Source organism: Pseudorca crassidens, chromosome 2 (assembly GCF_039906515.1).
Source record: "Pseudorca crassidens isolate mPseCra1 chromosome 2, mPseCra1.hap1, whole genome shotgun sequence".
NCBI classification, from domain to species: domain Eukaryota; kingdom Metazoa; phylum Chordata; class Mammalia; order Artiodactyla; family Delphinidae; genus Pseudorca; species Pseudorca crassidens.
The window spans coordinates 4,878,656-4,898,738 of NC_090297.1; the positions used below are offsets into that span (position 1 = coordinate 4,878,656).

Here is a 20,083-nt window from a genome sequence, read left to right on the forward strand (position 1 = left end):
AGGAATAGAGCTGAGGGGTTACAGAAACCAAGGGAAGTTGGAGTAGCAAGGAGAATGAACAAAAGGGTCAGCAGTGCCAGATAGCAAAGTAAAATTATACAAATATCAAGAAAGTAGTTTTTGATTTATAAGAGATTTATACACTATTTAGAGGAGGAAATAGAGAGTTAATTACTTAAATGAATTTGGGACAGTTGGCTTACCAATCAAAAAAATAAGTTAAGTCTGTCTCATACCTTATACCAAAATAAGTCTAAAGAAGTAAATGTAAAAAGTGGAAATGATAATACACTAGAAGAAAATATGAGTCTGTATTTACATAATGTTCAGTGTTCTTATCATGACATCAGAATTACAAAGGAGAAGATGGATAAACTGGACTACATATAAACTCACCATTTCTATGTGCTAAAATTAAAATGTAAATGGGAAACTAGGAGAAGTATTTGTCACATATTTGACAGAGGTTTAATATCCTTAATATATAAAAGATCTATCAGTAAAATGAATGACTGGAGATTTCTGGTTAAGCTGTGATGAGTAACAGGTTAAGCAGTTACTCATCGAAGATGTATTTATCTACCGTCCAAAATTTTGGTAAAATGACAGAAAAGAATCACAAAATATAAACCTACAAAGATAGAAAATATGGGAGTGGGGAAATTTTTGCTAATGGTAGACAGAGTGGTTGGGCCCTCTTTCCTGCAAGTAGAGAAGCTGGACAAAATTTAAAACAAAATTTGTGTGAAGGTAATAGAGGTAACAAAACAGTGAAGATTTGTGGGCTTGAGATCTGGGGAAGTAAGGAAGCTCATAGATGCAAGACCAGATTTGCATCCACTTTTGCCCTGGAGGATCGATCTGCTGATTCAAGAAGAAGCAAGCAAATGAGAAGTTGGAAAACTGAGGAGATTTTGATAGATTTAAGGAACTGGAGAGCGGGGGACAAAAATTGGAGTTTGGTATGTCAGGGAGGAAGGGGCCCTGGAAAACTCCTTAGGCTTTGAGTCCCAAAGGCCTGTATCCTGGGAACAGTGATCTCTGAGAAGTACTGAAGTTGAATTTCAGATCCCCTCGGTCCTTGATTAGATCAAGGTGATCTTGACAGCACCAAATGTGAATTTTTTCTGGAAGAAGATAACATCACCCAGAGCCTCAAATGATCTCTAGATTTATTTACAGTGTCTGGTACTTACCCACTAGATGAGAATTTAGGACAATTTGACAGAAAATCAAGAGGAACAGCAGACTATGCCAATGGATTGTCAGCGATCCAGATAATAGAGTAATTAAATACCATCACATAGTATGTAATATGTTTAAAGAAATAAAAGATAAGATTAAGAATCGGGGAACTAGAACTTAAAAAAAAAAAAAGAACAAAACGTAAATTCTAGAATTGAAGGTCTATAACTGAATTAATTGAGATTAAGATCTCAATGGTTGGGTTTAACAGTAGATTTGTATAGTAATAAATTGAAAATAAATATTCAGAATGATAAAATATGGAGAGAAAAATGATGGGAAATACATAAAAGATTCTAAGAGACATGGGATTCAGTGAAAATATTTAACAATGTGTAATTGAAATCTGAGTAGGAAAGGAAGGAGGAATAGTACAGAAGCAATATTTGTAGAGATAATGGCTGAGAATTCTCTATAACAGACAAGCCTCTCAAATCAAGAAATACTGTAGACCCTGCACCAGATAAATTCTAATAAAATTTCACTGAAACATAAGATTGCTGAAAACCAAAGATAATGAGAGAATCTTAAATACCTAGAGAAAAATTACGTATTACATTCAAAAGAGCAGTAAGGCTGACAGCTGATTTCTCAACACAAGCAACAGAAGTCAGAAGACAATGGAACAGTATTTTCAAAATGTAAACAGTATTTTCAAGAAGGTAAACTGCCAGACTGGAATTCTATACCCAGCAAAACATCCTGCAAAAGGGAAGGCAAAAATATCATCCTTTTAGATCAACAAAATGGAAAAAATTAATACACACCAGACCTGCACTAAAGGGGAGTACTAATAAAGATTCTTCTTTGGGCAGAAGGGAAATGATCCTGGCTGGCAGCTTTAAGATGTAGGAAAAGGTGAAGACCAAAGAGAGGGTAAATGCAAATGAATGTTGATATATGAAACAACAATAATAATGTCTTGTGTGGTTTAAAATATGTATGGAATTAAAAATTTTAATAATAGCATATGAGTTGTGGGGATGTAAATAGGGTTAGTATCCTGTGGTCTTTGCATTGTCCAGGAAGTAGTAAAATTATTAATCTACTTGAGACTTTGATAAGTCAAGGATGCATATTGTAATCTCTAGGATATTCATTAAAAGAACATTAAAAGAATATATACCTACTAGCTCATGGAGAGGAAATATAGAGGAGGAGGAGGAGGAGGAGTAATAGTAGTAGTAGTAGCCCAAGGAGACTTGATTAATCCAAAAGAAGACAGAAAAGGAACATCGAGTTTGTGGGAATAATAGGAAGCAAATGGTAAGATGATAGATTTACACTCAGGATATCAGTAATTATATTATTATTTATTTTTTAAAATATGGAACGCTTCACGAACTTGCGTGTCATCCTTGCGCAGGAGCCATGCTAATCTTCTCTGTATTGTTCCAATTTTAGTATATGTGCCGCTGAAGCGAGCACAGTAATTATATTATTGATAAATAAAAATGAACTAAAAATTTCAATTAAAAGACAAAGATTGAGAGATTAAAAAAAAAAGGTGGATCACAACTCTGTACTGCTTGCAAGGATGCATAAAAGTGGAAGGAAAGTAAAATGGTAGAAAAAGACATATCACTCAAACACTAACCGAAAGAAAACTGGTGTACCTATGTTAATAAAGTGGAATTTAGGGCAGAAAAGCATTATTAGAGATAAAGAGAGACATTTCATAATGATAAAATACTCAATTCAATAGTTCTACATCTGTACGTGCCTAAAAACATGGCCTCAAAATACAGAAAGGAAAAATTGGCAAAACTAACAAAGAATAGACACATCCACAATCATAGTGGGAAGTCTTAATACACTTAATTAACTGATTGAATAAACAAAGAATCACTTGATGATCTCAATAACACACCTAACAGTCTTGACCTAATTGAGGTCACAGTGGGTTTGCCAGTAGATTAGATACAGTAGGAGAGACCTAGGAGATTGAAAATAACAAATATTGAAAATGAAATACAGAATAAAATGAAATATGAAATAAATAGGACACTGCACCCAATAACTATTATACATGCTTTTTATATACACATGGAACATTTATAAAAATTGCTGATCTATAAAGGAAGTGTTGACAGATTTCAAAAGATTTAAATCAGAGCATCAGACTTATTACAAAGATAGGTTTACTATTTGAAAAATCAATCAGTAGAAATCACTGAGTTAATAGGGTAAAGCAGAAAAATAATGTGATAATGTCAATCGATGTAAAAATTGCCTTTGGTAAAATTCAGCATCTGTTCAAAATGAAATCCCTTAAGACATTATGAGTAAAAGGTAAATTCCTTAATTTGATAGAGATTACTTAGAAAAATCCTATAGCAGACATCATGTTTAATGGTGAAGTGTTGAAAGTTTTCCTCCTGAGACTGGGAATAGAAATAAGTTATTTTCAGGCTTCCCTGGTGGCGCAGTGGTTGAGAGCCTGCCTGCCGATGCAGGGGACACGGGTTCGTGCCCTGGTTTGGGAAGGTCCCACATGCTGCGGAGCGGCTGGGCCTGTGAGCCGTGGCCGCTGAGCCTGCACGTCCGGAGCCTGTGCTCCGCAACGGGACAGGCCACAGCAGTGAGAGCCCTGTGTACCGCAAAAAAAAAAAAAAAAAAAGTTATTTTCACCATTACCACTACTTTATTATTTTATTTAGAGACCCTACCTAGTTCAATATGACAAGAAAAATAAAAGGTACAAGGATCAGAAAGGAATGAATAGAACTGTTTTTGTAGATGACATGATTGTGTATGTAGAAAAAAAAAATCTCCTTGGAACTTATTGTAATTAATAAATAAGGTTGCAAGATTCAAAGTAACTCTGGACACAATTGCAGTTTTGTGTATCAACAACAAATAGAAAGTGAAATAAAAATATCATTTGTAGTAACATACACAGTCAGATTTTTCACAATAAATGTAAAGAAATATAAGGCATCTATACAGGGAAAAAATAAACACTGAGAGAAGTTAAAGGTCTAAATCAATAGATGGATATACCATGTTAATGGATTAGAAGAATCAGTGTTGTAAGATGCTGATTCTTCCCAAATTCAACTGTGCCTTCAGTATAGTACTAATCAGAATGCCAGCAGATGTTTTCTTGATGGAGTTGACAAACTGATGTTAACATAGGAGTGCAGACAGCAGGGATGGCCAAAATAATTTTGAAGAACAACAAACTGAGCAGACTTACTATACTGGGTAGCAAGACTTACTGTAAAGCTATAGTCATTAAAATAATATGGTTTTAGTAAAAGGCTAGACAAGTTGACCAACCAAGCAAAATAGTCCAGACACAGATCCATTCGTATCTGGACACCTGATTTATCGCACAGGAGGCTCTGTAGGATGACAGAGAAAGAACAGTCTTTTCAATAAATGTGTTTAGTTAGTTAGATACTCATGTAGGGAGGGGGAAAGAAATGCGACCCTTACACTACATACATTAATTCCAAATCTGTATCAGTCTGGATCAAAGCAGGAGAAAAAAAAAAACAAAGACTAAATTGAAGGAAAATGTTTAATATGAACATTTTATGTTTTTGCGGTACGCGGGCCTCTCACTGTTGTGGCCTCTCCCGTTGTGGAGCACAGGCTCTGGACGCGCAGGCTCAGCAGCCATGGCTCAGGGGCCCAGGCGCTCCGCGGCATGTGGGATCTTCCCGGACCGGGGCACGAACACTCGTCCCCTGCATCGGCAGGCAGACTCTCAACCACTGCGCTACCAGGGAAGCCCTAATATGAACATTTAAAATCGGGTTGTTTGTTCTTTTGATGTTGAGTTGTATGAGCTGTTTATATATTTGGGGTATTAATCCCTTATCAGTCATATTACTTGCAAATATTTTTTCCCACTCAGTAGGTTGTCTTTTCATTTTGCTGATATAAAACATAATTTTTAAAGAAATGAACATTTTTCACCATAACAGGGAATGGAAGTAATGAGGGATAGGCTCATAAAAAGTGAAGAGAACTCTAAAGGATATAAGAATAGCAGACGTACAGTGTAGCTGCATCCTCTAGAGCTGAGGCAGAGCCCCCAAGGAAGAGTCCCACCCTGCCCAAGGCTGAGACCCAGGCCTCGTCCCCAGGGCAGGCTGTGATGTGAGGCTTACTGCAAGGCGGAGAGGTCGTGGTGGTGTCACACTGGTGGAACTTGATGGAAAGCCGCCCTCTGGAACTTGCCATAAGCCACTCTCCTGTGCCGGAGGAAGGTGCCTCGTGGGGAGACGTCTCACTGGAGGCGCCCTGGGGGAAGCTGCGGGGGGGTGCTGGGCTGTGTGTGCTGCCATCTCCAGAGGCCTGGGAGGCGGCCCGCATGGCAGGAGCTGAGCGAAGGGGATGCTGCACATGTGGGTGAAGACGCCTGGGCTGTAGGAGGATGCTGTGGAGGAATACACCTAAGTAAGATCATCCGGAAGGAAGGCTCTGTGTAACAGGATGTCAAGGTGGTAGCAGTTTTTTTTTTTTTCCTCTCCTCAGGAATAGGATTATGGTGTCCCTAACCCCTGTATTCGTTCAGCATTTATTTAATAAATGTTAAACATTCTCTCTGTGCCAGACAGCGTATTTGTCACCAGATACATAAGAGAGGACAAAATAGACGTTGAACTTGCTTTTGCCGAGTCTGTGGTCTAGTAGGACAGCCAGCCATTCAGTTGGTCAGTTGAGCTCCTTTTTTCAGACACTGTTCCAGTCCCTGGGGACGTATAGCGTGGTCATCAAGACACAGTTTGCCTTTAAAGGGAAATGGCCATTAAGCAGATAATTGTAAGAATAAGTATGTATTTACAAAATGAAGGTTGTGAAAGGTTGTTCAAGAGCAGAGGACCTAACATAGATCAGAAACCAGGGAAAGACTCCCAGGAAGTGAACTTCTTGTGACGGGAGGGACGGGAGGGTTAGAGAGATCAGTGGTCAGGGAGGGGAGTGTTGTGGACAGAGGCAGGCTTGCGGGAAGGCTCTCTGGGGTGAAGAGACTGGCACGTCTGAAGGAGTGGGAGAGGCAGGGTGGCTGGAGGGCAGGGTGCGCTGAGGGTGGCAGAGGGCAGACAACAGCGGCTCTGTGCCTTCGCCTCCGAGAGGAGCCGGGCTGGAGGCTGGCCCAGCGTCTAGAGCAGGTTGGTAGGTGTGAGCGACCTGTGCTGGGAGGGAGAGACCACAGAGAGGAGAGGAGGCCATCATTAACCCAACAAATACACGAGTGTCTCTGTGCCAGGCAGTTTCTAAACTCCTGGAATAGAAAAAACAAAAAAAAAAGCCTGTCTGCAGGGAGCTTAATTTCTAAAGGGGAGGATAAAAATAAAATGAGTTGCCAAGTGCATTGTAGGAAAAAAAGTCTATTTACCCGCTTCAGACGCCAGTCGCAAGCAAGTCCAGGTTGTCACCTGTGCTGCTGACCGGAGGTTCCATGACCCCCTCCCTTGGGTTCAATTAATTTGCTAGAGTCACTCACAGAACTCAGGGAAGTACTTACTTACTACCACTTTATTAAAGGGCAGAGATGAACACCCAGACGAAGAGATACATAGGCCGAGGTCTTGGGAGGGTCCTGAGTGCAGGAGTGTCTGTCCCTGTGGAGTTGGGGTGTGTCACTCTCCCAGTGTGGATGTGTTCATATCGACAATCTGGAAGCTTTCTGAATCTGGTGCTATTGGGGCTTTATGGAGGCTTCCTCTTGATCAATTATTAATTCCCTTTCCAGCCTTCCTCCCTCTCTGAAGAATGGGGGGCGGGGCTGAAAATTCCAAGCTTCTTTTTGTGGCTTGGTCTTTCTGGCGACCAGCCCCCACCCAGAGCCGTGCTGGAGGGCCCCCTCTCCTGCCTCCACCCCCCCCAACAGGTGGCCTTACTAGAACAAAAGATGCTCTTAGTGCTTTTATCACTTTGAATTTACAAGGGTTTCAGGAGCCCTGTGTCAGGGACAGGTCAAAGACCAAATATGGGAACAAAAGATGTTCTTAACACTTAGGAAATTACCAGGGTTTTAGGAGTTCTCTGCCAGGAACTGGGCCTAGAGACCAGTATATACTTACTATTATCCCACACTGAGGGACCCAAAGGAGATTAGTTGTAGATGAACATTTATTGTAGGGAAGGTCTGCATGTTGTAGGGATATTAGTACTGATATCCCCAATTCAAATTGCAATTATATTTTCTTTGAAAGGATTTAATTATCCAATTATATTTGGAATTCTTTGAGTTAGCTTTGTTTCATGGCATTAATTTTGTCCACTCTTTGTTTCTCAGTTGTATTAATATAATTTACAGATCTACTCATCCTTCCAGGCATTACCCAATTGAGAGGTGACTGTTTTTAGTAATTTTAAAATCAAATCAAATTGGAATTATATATTGATTTATATATTGAAGTTCTTTTCCAGCCTGTCTTGCTTTAAGCATTATACTGCCTTACGGTGGTGTGTGTGTGTATGTATGTGTGTGTATATGTATGTATATGTATGTGTGTGTGGTGTGTGTGTGTATGGTATGTGTGTGTGTCACTCCCCTCCACGGGTCCCCCCCCCACAAGGAATCACAGATACCTCTTCTCTGTTTTTCTCCCAATGCCAAAATCTGTTGTGGTCATCTTGCATGCCAGTGCATATGTGTGGAGGTGGATGTACATAACTTGCAGAGCATGGAGTTTCTATAAAAATTGTTAACCAGTCCCTTATTGCTTACCCAGTATTCTGCACACCTCTCCAGTTATTTTCTTAGGGCCTGCCGACATAGCTGCTCACCAAAGAGCACGAGCATTTGCCATATTCCCTCTAGAGAGGCACTGATCGGTACTCTCAGTAGCTGAATATGAGAATGTTCGGCTCCCTAAACTCTAACCAACACTAGGGATTATCAGTTTTTTAAATCTTTCTTAGTCCAGTGGGTGAAAAAATTATGTCTTTTTTAAAAATTTTTTTTTGCGGTATGTGGGCCTCTCACTGTTGTGGCCTCTCCCGTTGTGGAGCACAGGCTCCGGACGCGCAGGCTCAGCGGCCATGGCTCACGGGTCCAGCCGCTCTGCGGCATGTGGGATCTTCCCGGACCGGGGCACGAACCCGTGTCCCCTGCATCGGCAGGCGGACTCTCAACCACTGCGCCACCGGGGAAGCCCTATGTCTTCTTTTAATTTGCATTTCTTTGTGTGCTCCTGAGATTTAACATGTTTTATGTTTTGGCCACGTGTGTTACTTTTTTGAATTGTCTGTTCATTCTTTTGTTCTTTTTTCTCGTAGATTCTTCACCCTTTTTATTTCTGATTTCTATGTGTTTTTCTTAAAAAAGTGTGTATGTATAATTTTTTCCTGGCTAGAAACCTATATTTCAGTCTTTTTTTTTTAAACAGTTCTTTTTTTTAGATGTTGGAGGTAGGAGTTTATTAATTAATTAATTAACTTTTGCTGTGTTGGGTCTTCGTTTCTGTGCAAGGGCTTTCTCTAGTTGTGGCAAGCGGGGGCCACTCTTCATCGCGGTGCACAGGCCTCTCACTATCGCGGCCTCTCTTGTTGCGGAGCACAGGCTCTAGAGCGCAGGTTCAGTACTTGTGGCTCACGGGCCTAGTTGCTCCGCGGCATGTGGGATCCTCCCAGACCAGGGCTCGAACCCGTGTCCCCTGCATTAGCAGGCAGATTCTCAACCACTGCGCCACCAGGGAAGCCCTATATTTCAGTCTTAATTGTCTTCGTTGCGTCCTCATGTCGGTCCTGTGAGTCACGCCTTCAAACTTTGACTCTTTCTGGCCTTGACAGCATACCTAAGAAAGGTTTCCTTACCCCAGTTATTAATTATTCTCCCTGGATTTTCTTCTTTGTTTTGAATTTTTATCCTTAGATGTTTAATACACATAGACATTTTGTATATATTGGCAGAGTGAGGTAGAGCTTCTTATTTCTTTTTTCTCCCCAAATAGATGCTTATTATTGAATCATTGATCCTTTCCTACTGATTTGAAATGTTGCCTTTACCTTGTGCTAAATTTCCACAAATACACGGTTTTGTATCTGGATGCTCTCTGTTCATTGATCTGCTTCTCTTATGCCTGCATCAAGTACCACATTGTTTTTTCCTTTTTCTTTTTTTGTCCCTTACACATTGATTTAGTTTTTGTTGATCTGACGTAGTGTGAAGAGAAAATTGTTGCTCCTATTCTATCCTTAAAAATCTAGCAGAAGTGAGGTGTGGCTTTGTAGTAGAGGTTCATTTGTTTCTCTAAGTTGAGGTGACAATCTTTCTTTTTTTTTTTTTTTTCCTTTTGGCAGCAGAAGTTGTGGGTTGATGAAGAAAACTAATTTAAAGCAGCTTTTCTTGCCACTGAAAATAGAATTGAAATAATCTGTAATTTTCATTTCTTTAGCCATTGTTTCTCAGCTTTTCTCACATCTTAGAACACATCAAAAATAAAAGTATTTATAAGGCATATGGGATTAATGGATGAGTACTCTTGAGATCAGAGACCGCTGGTCTGGGGTGTGGGTGGCCCAGGCCCCCTTGCAGAGCATGAGGGGATCAACATCTGTGACTTGTGTGTGTTGTGATGCGCATCATTAGGGATGCGTTTGGAAAGTGCTGATCTAGGTTAAAGTATCCAGCTTCAAATATTTTTCATTGTAAATCATTATAGCTTGATATGAATTTAACATTCTGAGACTCAGACTTCTTTTTAAAAAGTTTTAATTGTGCTAAGACGTATATAACGTAAAATTTACCATCTTAACCATTTTAAAGTATACAGTTCCTTGGCATTAAATAAATTCACACTGTTGTGCAACTAACTCCCTGTTCCCTTCTCCCTCCAGCCCTGGCAGACACCTTGCTACTTCCTGTCTCTCTGAATGTGATAACTCTAAGTGCCTCATATAAGTGGGATTGTACAGCGTTTGTCTTTTTGTGACTGGCTTATTTCTCTTAGCATAATGTCCTCAAGATTCATCCACATGTCAGTTCCTTCCTTTTTAAAGGCTGAATAATATTTCATTATGTATATACCACACTGTTTATCCATTCATCCATCGATAGACGCCTAGGTTGTCTCCGCCTTTAGGTGTTGTGAGTAATGTTGCTGTGACCATGGGCGTGCAAACCTGAGAGCCAGACTTCTTGTAAGAGTTAGTTTTTCCTCATTTTTTCACCTCTTGGTCAGCTATTCCAGTCTGAATTTAATTCCCATTCTTCTTCTGAAAGCTCTTTCATAGATCACTAGTGATCTCAGAATTGTTAAAGATAAGGAGCATTTTCCAGGGCTTACTTGATTTCTCAGACATATTCACACAGGTTGACCGTGCTTTTCCCTTGGCCTCTGGGTTGGTATATGCACCCCTGGGTTCTTCTCCCCCATGTTGGACGTTCCATCTTGCTCTCTTCTACCAGCACCTAAGGTGGGATTTCCTCAGGGCTTGAGGCTAGACCTTCTTCTTGTGTGACTGGTAAACGTGGATATTTCTCAGGAAGCAGCCGAGGCCCTTCACCTCCTGATACCCACTTTTGCTCTCAGTGACCCTGCCCACTCCCATAGTTTCAGCCTGCCGAGGGCTCCTGCATTTGTTTTGAGCTCAGCTCTCTCTGCCGAGGGCCCCACCAGAGCTGCCCACCTGGTATCTGATTCCTCCAGTGCAGGATCTTGTCCTGTTTCATGTGTCTGAAATGAGCTTGTGGTCTTCCCGTCTGTCTCTCCTGTCTCAATAAAGGGCACCTCCCAGGTGCTTAAGTCAGACCAGGGGGCCAGTTTTAAGATAAACTTTTACATTTAGAGTAGTTTTAGATTTACAGGAAAGTTGCAAGAATATTACAGAGTTCCTGTGTACCACACACCCAGTGTCCCCTAATAACATTAGGGTGGTACGTTCATCCCAGCCAGTAACCAGTACTGATATAGGATTATAAGCTAAACTCCACACATTCTTCATATTTCCTTAGTTTTCCCCTGATGTCCTTTTCTGCTCCAGGAGGCCACCTGACATTTAGTCATCATGTGTCCTCAGGCTCCTCTGGACTGTGACAGTTTCTCAGACTTCCCTTGTTTTTGGTGACCTTGACAGATCAGGTATTTGTTGATGTCCTTCAGTTTGGGTTCGTATGCTGTTTTGCTTGTGATTAGGCTGGGATTATGGGTTTTGGGAAGGAAGACCTTGAAGGTGCAGAGCCCTTCTCGTCTCATCTTATCAGGGGTGCCTGCTATCAACAAGACTTCTCACTGTGATGCTCTTAACCTCCATCACCTGGCTGAGGCAGTGCTTATCAGTTTTCTCCAATCTAGAGTTACTATTTTTTTCCTCTCAGAGGTCATTTTTTCTTTTTTTGTTACAGCACAACTTATATATTTCAAATGGACAAAAAATTAGTATCGTTTACAGTATCTTAAGATAAACTGCCTTTGAATGGGAGCTTCCTTTTCAGTACTTTGAGTCTACAGGACGTATCTAGAAAATTTACTACCGTGGAAAACGAAGACTGCTTAAATCGAATGGGGGGTAGGGGAGGGCCTGTGGTTTTTCTTTTCGATTAATTGCTGTAACACTGTCCATCAGGAGGCTGAGGGAGTTTCATATTTTCTTTAGACATCATTAGGAGCCGAAGCTCTTGCAGGACAACTTTGATGCTATATGAATTCTGCCATTATGCTAGCACTGGTATGGCTCTTGGTATGCTAGCACTGATACCACCACTCCGTTAGAACTATTAACTCCATTCATACTAATTTTTGTTACAGATCTTACACAGGGGGGTGCTTCTGGGTATTTAGGTCCACATTCTATTTTAAGGCTGTATATTTGGTTTTCATAAATTGTCCGAGCCTGTGGTGGCTGCCATCTTGCATCGCTGTCGCTCCTCTGAGGTCATTTTTGACACCTCCTTCATCTTTTATGTATTGAATCCAAGACTACTAGCTCTATTTCCAAATAAATTTCCAGTCTAAATCACTCTTTACAGCCACCTCTCCAGTCCAGGCCACAATTACCTGTGCCCAGACAGCTTCTAGAGATCTCCTGGCCCCTGTCCCTACTTGCACCCTTGCCCCCTCCCAACCCAGTGTCCACCCAGATGCCAGAGTGGTTTTTTAAAAATGCCAGTTGGATTATGGTACCCCATTTCTCAATCCCTTGAATAATTTTCCATCGTATACTTAAGATACCGTCCAACTTCTCAACATGGTCCTCAAGGCCTGTGTAATCTTGTCTGTCACCCCTCCGGCCTCCTGCCTGGCCTCTCTCCCCTTGTTCTCTGTTCTCCCCCCGAGTTCCTTCTACACTCATGTTCTTCCTCCCACGTTGCCTTTTACGTGTCGTTTTTTCTTCTTCTTAGAATATGGTCCCTCTCCACCATGTCATCTTCCAGATCTCAGCTAAACATTATTTCCCCAGGGAAAATTGCCTGACCCCCTAGCAGAATTGATGAGGTACCCTTGCTGTGTATTTCCGTAGCATCCTGCACTCTGCTCATGGTGCTTGAAATGACTTGTTCTGTGTCTGAATCCTCGCCTCAGTGGCTAAGATAGACAAAGCTGGGACGTCTTCTCTGCTGTTCATCACACGTCCCGGGCACCTGGTAACCGAGCCTGCCCCATGGTTAGGTGCTCAATATACATTTGTTGAACGAATGAGTTTGTCTTTAAGTTAAATTAGTGAGTAGAACTGCAGAGTGGAAAATCATTACTCTTCCTTTTTTTGTGTGCAAGTTCTTGAATTTATATCTGTGGTTCCCCTGATTGAAGTCCCACATGTATCCTTCTAAATTCATTGTGTAAGGGGCGGTGGGATAGGTACGGTAGTGTATGTAGAAGAGTACATTCCCCTCTGCTGCCCCTGAGGACCTTACTATTCATTCATTGCCTTATTCCCCAAACATGATTGGGAACCTCAGTGTGCAGAGCCCTGTGCAGAGCACGGACATGGGAGGCTGTCAGGGTTGGCGGAACACCTTCCATACCTGTCAGGGCCAGAGCCGTGGAGTAGGACAGACCTGGACAGATGGAGTTTCAATTCTAGCTCTGACATTTTTAAGATTTATGTCTTGAACCTTAACCGTTGCTCATCTGAAAAAATGGGGATAGCAGTATCCCTCTTGTAAACCTTGGAAAGAATCAGATAAGCAAAAGAATGCAAGATGATCAGCATCATAATAGTAATCACAGAGCCAGTGTTTATTGCTTTTTTTAAAAAAACATCTTTATTGGAGTAAATTGCTTTACATTGTTGTGTTAGTTGCTGCTGTATAGCAAAGTGAATCAGCTATATGTATACATATATCCCCACATCCCCTCCCTCTTGTGTCTCCCTCCCACCCTCCCTATCCCACCCCTCTAGGTGGTCACAAAGCACCAAGCTGATCTCCCTGTGCTAGGCGGCTGCTTCCCACTAGCTATCTGTTTTACATTTGGTAGTGTGTATATGTCAGTGCCACTCTCTCACTTCGTCCCTTCCTCCTCCCCACGTCCTCAGTTCCATTCTTTACATCTGCGTCTTTATTCCTGTCCTGCCCCTAGGTTCATCAGAACCATTTTTTCTTTCTTTTTTTTTTTAGATTCCATATATATGTGTTAGCATACGGTATTTGTCTTTCTCTTTCTGACTTACTTCACTCTATGTGACAGACTCTAGGTCCATCCACCTCACTACAGATAACTCAATTTCGTTTGTTTTTATGGCTGAGTAATATTCCATTGTATATATTTGCCACATCTTTATGTTTATTGCTTTTTAAGTCCTAAGCACCATGCTACTCAGTTTATATTACTTATTTTCATTAATACTCATAGCAACCCCATAAGGTAGGGGTGTTGTTATCTTCATGTTATAAATGAAGAAAATGTGACTTAGTTAAAAAAACTAAATAATTTGTCCAAGGTCATAGAAGTAGTAAGTGGTAGAGCTATTACTGGAACCTAGAATTGGTTCTAATTGGAAAAGAACTCCCTGTATCTTGTATAGCTACCCTATCTTTCAGTATAGCTTTATTCTTTGGGGTTTTAGAGACTTTTTAGGCATCCATTGGCATTTAAAAACTTAAGGGCCACCTTAAGCTGATAGCAGCTGGAATTTGTTTCTTTACCCTTTGGCAGTTCTGACATCTGTGCCTGGATGTCTGCAGGAGGCGGGTGTGTGTGGAGACTGGAGGATGGGGTGGACCCACCTGGGCAGTTTTTCTTTTCTCTTCTTTAAAGTAAATAAATAAATAAAACATTAAATATTTTTGTAAATAAATAAAATTATTTTTGGCTGCTTTGGGTCTTCATTGCTGCGCGCAGGCTTTCTCTAGTTGTGGTGAGGGGGGCTACTCTTTGTTGTGGTGCGCGGGCTTCTCATTGCGGTGGCTTCTCTTGTTGCGGAGCATGGGCTCTAGGCGCGGGCTTCAGTAGTTGTGGCTCGAGGGTTCTAGGCGTGCGGGCTTAAGTAGTTGTGGTGTGTGGGCTCAGTAGTTGTAGCTCGTGGGTTCTAGAGCACAGGCTCAGTAGTTGTGGTGCATGGGCTTAGTTGCTCCGTGGCATGTGGGATCTTCCTGGACCAGAGCTTGAACCCGTGTCCTCTGCATTGGCAGGTGGATTCTTAACCACTGTGCCACCAGGGAAGTCCTGGGCAGTTTTTCTTAAAGTGAGGATTGTGGACTGTTCTAGTCAGACTCACCTGGGGTTTTACTAATGCAGATTGTTTAGCTCCTCTTTTGATGTACTAAACTGTAATCTCTTAGGGGAAGGACTTGAGAACTATTTTTACAAATGACTTGGTTTAAATAGGGGATTCTTATTCATCTGAAGCTTGAGAATCAATGACTAGAGGAAGTGGGAAATGTTGGAGTCTAATCGTTCTGACTGTCACTGTAGGAAGCCAGTAGAGCAATTAAAGTAAGCACTGCGTTGTAGGTTAGTAAACTTAAAAACAGGTCATGTAGAAATAAAGTCAGCAGTGGGTGGGTCTGTTTCGCTTTTGTTTTATTTCTTATAAATTTGTGTTTGGGGAAATTTGGCATGTATTGTATTATTCTTTTTCCCTAGTGGGGATAGTACCTGAAAGGAACGGGTCTCAGTTGTGGTAGAGTTGACATAATATAAATGCTAAATCTGAGGAAGAAATTTAAGAATATTTGGTGAATTTGCATATCATTTGCAAAGCTAGGAGTGTGTCTAAAGCTGATTTTTCAAGTCTCTTAGAGAAACTGTCATACTGTGCCTTGATTTTCAGTTTAGAAACTATGGTAATTTCAGGTTTGCGGCTAATATGAAAGCTAGTAGTCAGTATCAAATGTTTTAAATTTATAATATTTATGTATTTATGCATTTATTTTATTTTATTAAATTTTTTAAAAATATATATACATACACACTTAAAAATTTTTTTTTCCAGTTTCTTTGCCCAGTTTTTATTTATTTATTTTTATCTATACAGCTTTATTGGAGTATAATTGCTTTACAATGTTGTGTCAATTTCTGCTGTACAACAGTGAATCAGCTATATGCATACATATATCCCCATATCCCCTCCCTCTTGAGCCTCCCTCCCACCCCTCTAGGTCGTCACAAAGCACTGAGCTGATCTCCCTGTGCTATATACATTTATTTTAAACAGTGAGATTACTTTTATTATTTCACCTAAGAAGACCAGAACCAGGTGGTTCCAGAATTGGTTGGTTCAGTGGCTTGGAAGGTGGCTCCCACTGTCTCCCCTGTGACTCTTGGCTTCTTCTGCATGGTGGCTACAGCATGGCTGTGTGGTTTAAAGTGTGCAGGGAGAGGGCAAAGTCCCTGCCTTTTGACCGCCCCCCATTCTTTAAAAAAATTTTTTTTTAACTAAAAATACTTGATTAATCCAAAAGAAGGCAGAAAGGAAGAGCAAAGGAACAAAGAACACAGGAAATAAATAGAAAACAGCAGGATGGTTCACTAAAACCCAACCATATCTGATTAAAAGGTGGGAGATTGACAGACAAGATTTAAGAGAGCAGGACCCTTTAATTCTTCTTGAACTTTGTTCTGGGATGCAACTAAGTTACTTTTAAGCAGTTTGAACCTTAAGGTTTTGCTTTGTTAGGTGGGTCTGCAGTAGTGCTCAGTCTAAGGCTAATTTTTTCTCCACTCCTGAGGCCTTCTACACAGTGCTTGAGTACTCTGCCCAATGCTTGGTGAATTTAGAGTTTTTCAGTCTCTGACCCCATTCTTAAATAGCTTTTTTGAGGTATAATTGGCATATAATAAATTGCACATACTTTTGAGAAGTGTGCACATGCACACACCCCATGGCCATCACCATTCCACCAGAATGAGTGTATCCATCACTCTTAAGGGTTCCCTTGTGCTCATGGCAGCCCCTTCCTCCCACTTGCTTTCTCCTTTTGTGAAATCTTTGAAGCTATTAGGGAAAAAATTATATTGTTGAGGATAAAGTCCTAGGTAGAAAGGTATTTAACTTGTAGTTTTAGCTTTTGTTTTCTTTTTGAGGATTGTGGTGGAAATAATATGATGATTGATTGTAGGTGTATGTTGCTGTATCATTTATAAAATGTTTTGAGAAACAGGCACATATTTTAGAACAGACTGTCTTTGAGAAGCTTGACAGAGGAAATATATTTTCAGAAAGGTTGAAAAAAATGGCAGAGCTGGTGTCTGTTGTGGGAAGGGGGTCAGGGACGGGGTACCTCGTGCTGGCTGTGCTGCCCTGGGCCCCACTTGGAGGAGCCACAAACATGGAGACCAAATGCTTTTATTTTCTTGGTTTTTCAGCCAGGCAGTATTTCTAATATGCTGAAGAAACTAACAAATTCTAACATGAAAGGGTAAAAGAAATATAGTCCCCACTTAACAGAAGGATATACTTGCTCAAGTGCATTTTATTCTAGTGAATTACCTGTTGTATTGAGTGACGTTTTGGTGATTTATTTATTTTTATTTTATTTTATTTTTATTTTTTTTGGTGATTTATTTATTTATGTTTATAGATTAAAATTTTTTTCTGCCTCATCACTATAATAAACTTTTGGCTGGACATTTCTCCCTTAACTCTCTGAATACACTTGATGAGATTAGTTTCTGCTTCAGAGAGCATTATATTGTTGAGTTAATAGCCATTTTGTAAAGAATTAGTAAAATATATAGGGCTCTATTTTAATGGGTTTCTTCAACTGTCTCGTAGCTTCTCTGACTCTCTGAATTTTCTTGGCTCTTTATTTTTTTATTTCTTTCTGGTTCTTCTTTGTGTTTTGAAAGTAATATGCTTGAGGTGAGAATGGCAGCATTTCTGTCATGATTTAACCGTATTAGAAATGACGTTCTTTGTTCTATGTCTGCTTAGTTGAGAAATGAACCAATTCTCTTTGCTTATAAATGCTGGCTGGTCCTTGGCCCAAAATAAAAAAAAACCCAAACCCAAAAACCAACGACCATAAACAAAAAACACCAAACCAAAGCAAAAAGCGCAAAAAACAACCCCCCAAAAACTTAGAGTACAAATTGAGCATGTTGGAAAACATATCCCTACAAAAAGTTGTCAGGAAGTGAGAGCATAATATGGGTGAGAATTTCCCTGGCAAAGTCTTCTTTGCTAGAACTCCAGTGACTTGTTGGTCTTGTGAAAGTGAAACTTGGTGTGTCTCTTATTTCAGTAACATAACTCACCAGTGCTGTGGTACAGTTTTCTTTCCGGTTTTAGCTTGAGGGTAGGGTATACTAGTTATGCTCCTAAGGTTTTAGGAGTTAGTAGGGTTTTTGAGCATTCCCTGTTTAGTTCAGTTACTGCTTGTCATTTGAAGAGGACTCTCCTTCTCTACCCCTTGATGTAAAAGTGCTAGTTCTGCCACTTAGGATTTGTTTTGGGTTAAAGAACCCCCCTCCGCCTACACCCTGAATCTTTGCATGTATTGGTATGTATGAATCCCGTTCATTCGTAGTCCTTGAGGCACTCTGTCTGGGGCCCAGGAATGGGGCTAGTAGAATGTTCTGTTTCCTACATTTCAGCTTGGGCCAGCCCTTCGGGAAAAAGCAACAAGCTCCTCAGGTCCCATAGCCTCTAGAATTTGGAGCAGAACTGTTGCTTCAACAGACTTCCGGTTAAGTAGGCAGGTGTCAGACTGTTTCTGTGGGAAGAAGGATGTGTGTCCCAGATACCTGCCTCCACGAAGGGGCTCTGGCCTCAGCTCTTTGTTGTTGCGGCTGAATCCGTGCTCCCCAGTTGTGCTGGCCCCTGGCTGTTTCTAGCCCTCTTATTACTTATTAAATTATATTCTAGGATCCTTGAATAGTAGGGACGTGGTAAACTCCTTCCTGGTAGCCCTTCCCTTCTTCCACCCCAAATAGCAAACACATTTGAAAACATTAGCTGAAATCCTTCATATTACAGATTTTCTTAAATCACCTAAAATGTTACCATTACTGGCACAAATTTATTCAAATTGTTGGAACTCCTAAGTGCCTAGGTGGGGAGTGTTCTGTTTGTTTTGTGTTTATTACTTAGATTATATTCATTTCCGTGAAATTATTTGTGGGAATTTCGTTGGTTGTAATGCTTTCAGGTCCTCAAAGAGCACTTCCTTCTATTTGGGGATCACATCATGTTGGCATAGGCTGGTGTGTGCAACTTTTGGCAGGGCTTAAGCTAGTAGAAAATTTGGGCTAACACATTTTTTTTCTGAGTCGGTGAATTTTAGAAATGATTTAGAATTTCGAGAAGCATCTATAAGTATTCTCCTCTTGTTGTCCAGAAGTTTTTTAATAAATACATGTGTTTTGATAATGAAGGGGTACATATATTTGATCTGAATATACTTTTTCTCATTTTTAATAGGAAATATTTTAATAAAACAAAACTTGGCTAATGGTATACTTGCTGGCTTCTTGCCTTTTCTTACAAACGTGCTAAAGTGGTCTGAATAACAGTTACTAAAACAACATATGCCTTGTTTTGATGGGGTATCGATTCCTTCTATAGTGTTCAAAATTGCTTGCATGCCTCCCAGCAACAAATACGTATGTGACAGACTTTACATGAGATGAGCATCCCAGATAAATGAAATGCTAGTTTACTTTTGAGTAGCTCTGGAACTTAAAAAGAAAGTCGTTTTTTAGAAATGTGGCCTTGAGGCGCTAACACACTTGTGTCTAGTGCATGAAGCTCTGCAAGTTATTTTTTAACAAAACCTAATCGGGGGAACAAAATCTTTATAGAGTTTATTTATTGATTGCTCTAAGCCACCAGAAAGAGTATTCTGTTCCTCTTAATAAAATCCTTTGGGGCAGTTGTCTATATTTTAATATGGAAGTATTTGGGGAATTTGATTTTATCAGGGTAAACTCAAATGTTAGATATTGTAAGATTGAAACTAAGCTAGGAGACTGGAAGAACGAATGGTACTTAAAGTTCTTTTTGGCTAGTGGTGCTCTCGTTTACCCTCGTAGATGGAGAGGCGTTATTTCTATTGTTGCCTGTCCAGCAACAAGTAAGGAATTTGGATCCTGAAATCAGGACAGTGTAGCCTGCTCAAGTTTAGTTTCAGAGATGAGACTAAAGATCACTAATAGTAGTCATTTTATTTACTAGTGAAAGGAATATGGAAATTATTTACCGTAACTCCTAATCGTTATGCTTGCTGTTGCCGCAAAGTTAATAAGTATGTTTGTCATGATATCCGTGGTGGCCACATGATGCAAAACAAAACCTTAGCCCTTTCTGTCCTTTTAAGGTTTATTAATGTCCTTTTTGGTTTGTTAATGAGGGAGATGAGTAAATAATAACAGGAAATTGAGGCCTAAACTGTCATATACTCTTTTTCTGTTGTTAAGATATTGCTGGTGTCAAGCTTCTATTAATTCTGTGTAATTCCAGTGGAGACAGCAAGTTATTTTGCTTAAAATGT

At 40.4% G+C, this 20,083-nt stretch overlaps 1 protein-coding gene, 1 non-coding gene and 1 pseudogene across 16 annotated transcripts in view; 1 reads left to right on the forward strand and 2 right to left on the reverse strand.

Annotated features, from left to right (window-relative positions):
• The window catches only part of CAMTA1 (calmodulin binding transcription activator 1), an 892,953-nt gene that overhangs the window by 67,407 nt on the left and 805,463 nt on the right, over positions 1-20,083 (forward strand). The gene's annotated exons all lie outside the window — the stretch shown is intronic.
• LOC137220416 (U6 spliceosomal RNA) lies at positions 2,567-2,673 on the reverse strand. The gene has a single exon (XR_010941706.1). It is a non-coding gene; the product is annotated as a U6 spliceosomal RNA (small nuclear RNA).
• Positions 11,551-12,672, reverse strand: LOC137212313 (ubiquitin-conjugating enzyme E2 variant 1 pseudogene; annotated as a pseudogene).